At 41.3% G+C, this 4,374-nt stretch overlaps 1 protein-coding gene across 4 annotated transcripts in view; it reads left to right on the top strand.

Annotated features, from left to right (window-relative positions):
* Window positions 1–4,374, top strand: part of pacsin3 (protein kinase C and casein kinase substrate in neurons 3) — a 38,391-nt gene that overhangs the window by 4,386 nt on the left and 29,631 nt on the right. Inside the window, exon 2 of one of the 4 annotated variants that reach the window (XM_035651957.1) lies at window positions 1,135–1,199. The exons of the other annotated variants lie outside the window; for them this stretch is intronic. The gene's annotated coding sequence lies outside the window, so the exon portion shown is untranslated. The remainder of the gene's footprint in view (window positions 1–1,134; window positions 1,200–4,374) is intronic. 4 annotated transcript variants of the gene reach the window in all.

Genomic DNA, 4,374 nt, shown 5'->3' with positions numbered 1-4,374 from the left:
AGTTTTAAATATAAATCTATATGATGGTGTGTTTCTATCCTCATCCCAAAGTTTATTTTCATAAGATGGCAGATGTTTTATATTTTTCACAATATGATTTTGAATCATCATGACTGTTGTAAATTTTAGACAGCAACATCTGAGATTAAAAAAAAACAGAAGTTTTAGACAAAAGAGGAAAGAATACACCTTTTTCATGTAATCTGCTTTACTTCCCTGTTGCATTCCAGAGTTAATGTTGATTTGGGTTCATTAGCTATGAAAAAGACCAGTTTAAAGGGAAAGTTATAGTATGTTACAGTCGCATTTACTACAAAAAGTACAGACTTAAACTATTTTTTCCCATCCCTATCTTCCAAGCAGATATTGACTTTGACTTCCTTTTAAATACCATGAACTCGCAGAGACTTGACACTTGTGGTGGGTGATTCATCGCAGTGTAATGTGTTAATTTTACCTCATCACTGTGCAGAAATGTAGTAAGTGGAAGCTTTAAATGGCTAAATAAAACAATAAATGAAATATGAATTGTTACACGTATTTCTTTTTTAATGTATACATTAACTGTGCCTTAATTAAATGGTAAATGTGTTAAAAGGAAACATTTTTTAGCTTTTTATCTTGCAGTCTTCCGTACTAATGTGGAACAAAACTCCACAATAAAAGCAGACTTGAGGTTTACTGCAATAGATCACCTATATTATTATGTTTCGAGTCTCTACAAACGATACCACGATCAGAAGTAGTTTGTAGTAAATCGGCTCATGCATAATAATCACTTTCTTTTTAAAACCTGACACTCCCTTCCCAACTCATTGCCCAGGCAGGTAATTTTAGAGGTGTGAACTAACTGTTGACCTCCTCTTGTGGGGGCCGCTGGTCTCTGGCTGTTTCATTAGCCCTCCACTACAGGCTCCATGTGTGGCATTTCACCACAGCTCCCAGAATGTGCCACCTTCCAGCCACCACCGAGCCATATAACGGGCGGCTCGTCCAGCCCAGTCTGTTGGTCTGCAGGGGGATCTAACCGCATGCTTCACCGCTGGCTAACAAACCTCTCTGTGTTTCCCCTTTGCTGTTGCTTCTGCTCCTGAGGGATCTTCTTCTCTCCGTCTGTCCCTCTCTGTCTCTCAGGCCCGAGGAGACAAAGGCTGTCTTCTGTTGGACATCTGTCCATCTCTATTTTCGTCTCTGATAAGGTAAGTTCTGCTGTCACTCTGGGCTCTGCTCCTCCAACAGTGCCTTCATTGTGTTGGTCCTGTGCAACATGTGGTGTGTTTGTGTCGTTTCTGTTGTATATTTACTGTTCTTAATCATGCTCATTGTTCTCCTGTCATCTAATAACAGTACTGTAACATTTAACACGCTCTACAGTGGCTTCTGCACTGTGATTTCTGCCTGGCAGTTAGATATAATCCCCTCAGTATCTTGATTTGTAATCTTTTTGTAGCCTCGTGAAGCCAGATGATATCCCTTAAGTCCAAAAACATACTTTGAAATTGAGCATGATTAGATTTGTATCAGACCAATGAGGTAAGAGAGGATTTCCAATGTCATTACAAGGCTCACTGCCTATCAAAACAACATCAAACTCCATGTAAAATAAAGCACTACCTATTTCTTACCTCACATTCAGGGACGCTGGAAGTCAAGTCAGAGTCGGGGGTTCTGAGAGAAAGTCTGCCTGTATAATGAGGTCATGGTTTTAGCATTTTGTACCAATTTTATTACTTTTTAGTGGATAAAACTGATAAGAAAACAAGGCAAAACCTCTTTCCTGCCATACATACCACTGTATAGATGTAAATCCCAGGAAAAAAAAGAAGTCATAAGTTTAAACATTTTTATGAACTAATGGTTCTTATTATGCCAGATTTTAGGTGGTGCTGCATCTCAGCACTACTGCTTCCAGCGCACATGCTCACATTTATCTATAGTCTTGGAAGATTTGATGTTTTCAGAATAACTGCAGTTTTTTTTTCCAGTTTGGAAATCAGAAGCAGAAGCAGCGACTCCTTGGGTTGTCTAGTTTTGTCCAGTTCAGATGTAGGATGGGTTCATGTTGTCTGAGTGAGGAAGAGTCAACCACCTACTCTTCCAGCCTTTTCTTCCAATGACATCTGTCTCAAGCAGATGTCTTTTAAGCCAGATCACAATGAGCAAAGTGAAACTGTTGCATGCTGGCAGTACGTACCAAAATTCTGGGTTCATGAGCAAACTGCCGTGTCGAAAGCCTCAATGCATAAAGGCGTAAAGGTCAAACAAACATGAAGACATTGTCTCTCAACCAGTTGGACTGTGACGAACGATTCTGTCTTTATAATCGGTATGCTGTGTGATTGTTCTGCAGCCTTCACATTTCTGACTTTACTTCCGTGAAATTCCAAGTAGAACAGGTTTTGGTGATATGTGTATTTTATATCTACTCCCACCGTGACTCACCTGTAGATCTGCCTAGATACCGTTCAACAAACTGAAAGTATCAGATGATACCGTCACAGTTTAGTTTTACATGATATGAATGAAAACAAGTTATTTATCCCTCCATTGGTGCAAAAGGTGCAACTTCCCATTCTCACCTCAAGTTGTTTCTGACAGGTTTAGTGTAAAAATGCAAATCTTGAACCCCTAAAATTAAAATGTAATGCACCTTTTTTTACAAGCTGTTGAACCCGGTTGGATAACATTTTCCAAATACTTCAGTTGGGCATAAACCTCAATTTAAAGGTACAGTTTGACAAGTGTATTTCCTTTCTTGCTGAGAGTTAGACAAGAAGATGGATACCTCTTTCATGTCTCTGCGGTATTATGAAGCTGCAGTTAGCTTAGCTTAGCATAAAGATTGGAAATAGTCTGGCACAGAACGCCCCCCATTGTAGTCTAAAGCATGTTGCTGGTATAAGATTTAAAGCTGCTGGCTGTGACGACTTCTTTGTTCTTACATTCTTATAGTCAGTTGTGTAAGTAACAGTGTACCTTTACTGGGGGACAGCGGGACAATGTTTAATCTCCGTACCTGCTTGTATTAATCACCTGCTCTCTCCCTCTTAGACTCACCAGTTTAACCAGTGACCCTGTTAACTGGTGACTTTTAGCCGATTCGTTAAACCGAAACACTGGCGAGTCGCAGTCACAGCTGTGGTGAATTGAGATAATTAGGAAAAAAAAAGGAAACAGCTGATGTTTCCAGTTTTTCCAGAGCCAGTGAGACGGAGGCTACTAGACTTTCTCCTATGTGGAACAGTATTGTTGTCCAGGGCTGTGAATTTAGGGATTCTGGGTAGTACTGCGTTTCAGACCGCGCTTCTGCTGTGTAGAGTCTCTCCATCCTCGCCTCGTCGGTCCGGGACACTTTCATGTGTTAAAAAACAAATACTGAACCTGACGTGATGATGTGAGGTCATGTGGTTGTGGTTGTTTCATTGTTATTAGTTATCATGACAGTCCTAATGCTAATACCTTTGTTGTTTTACTTACATTTGAAATGCCTAAATGACTTTTACTTGTAATAGAGTGTTTCTGCGCTGTGGTAATGCTAGAACAGTCTGTCTTCCACCACTCCTTACAGTCTTCACTCTTCACTCAGCATGTGTGTGCTAAGTTGACAGTTGTGGCGCCACCGGGGGCGGGAAGAGCAGTGAGAATCAAGTCCTGTTGGCATTTTAGTGCAGCTTCAGCTACAGCTAACAGCCACACACAGCGGTAGGTTGTAACGTGGAAACAAGGCTAATAAAACAGCTTGTGGGCAAGCTCATCCAAGAGGTGAATGGTTCCCATACACTACATTACAGACTTTTTAAGATGGATTTTAGTCCCCAATCTTCCTCAGTTGCGATTTTTTGAAGTTACAGATAGTTGTTCGTCAAAACAAAGCTCGATGGTGGCTTTCAGAGTAACCCATAATGTGCTTTATTTTTGCCAGCAGCAATCATCGTTGTGAGCGTGGTTATCATTTTCTTTCTTTAAACAGGGGAGTCTCTCATTTTGGAAAGAGGCACAGCAGTGCTCTGGTACACAGCTGTTTCTCAGGGCTCTGTTATAAAGCCAGCTGTTGGCAGAATAACAGCAGCTGGAGCAAAAAAGAAAAGAATCAAAAAACGCTTCTGTTTATAGATGTTTGAAGCCTCCAGGCCCTGATGTGTAGCCACATACTGTCACAAACCCTGCTGGAATGCAGACGTACTGTAGCAGAGGAGCTTAGAGGCTAATGCTCGCGCCGGCCTCCATGTGCTCGATACGTACAAGCATATAGACCGAGTCTGGCTGCAGGGAAACTGTTGGTGTACACATTAATCAGATTAATGGCCGTGAGTTTTCCAGTGGAGCTTATGAGGTCTGGACCTGCCTCTCTATTCGTCACTCCCCCCCCCCCCC

Source organism: Morone saxatilis, unplaced genomic scaffold, assembly GCF_004916995.1.
Source record: "Morone saxatilis isolate NCDOM2014 unplaced genomic scaffold, NCSU_SB_2.0 Contig11, whole genome shotgun sequence".
In the NCBI taxonomy this organism is placed as follows: domain Eukaryota; kingdom Metazoa; phylum Chordata; class Actinopteri; family Moronidae; genus Morone; species Morone saxatilis.
This window is presented reverse-complemented; position numbering and strand designations above follow the sequence as displayed.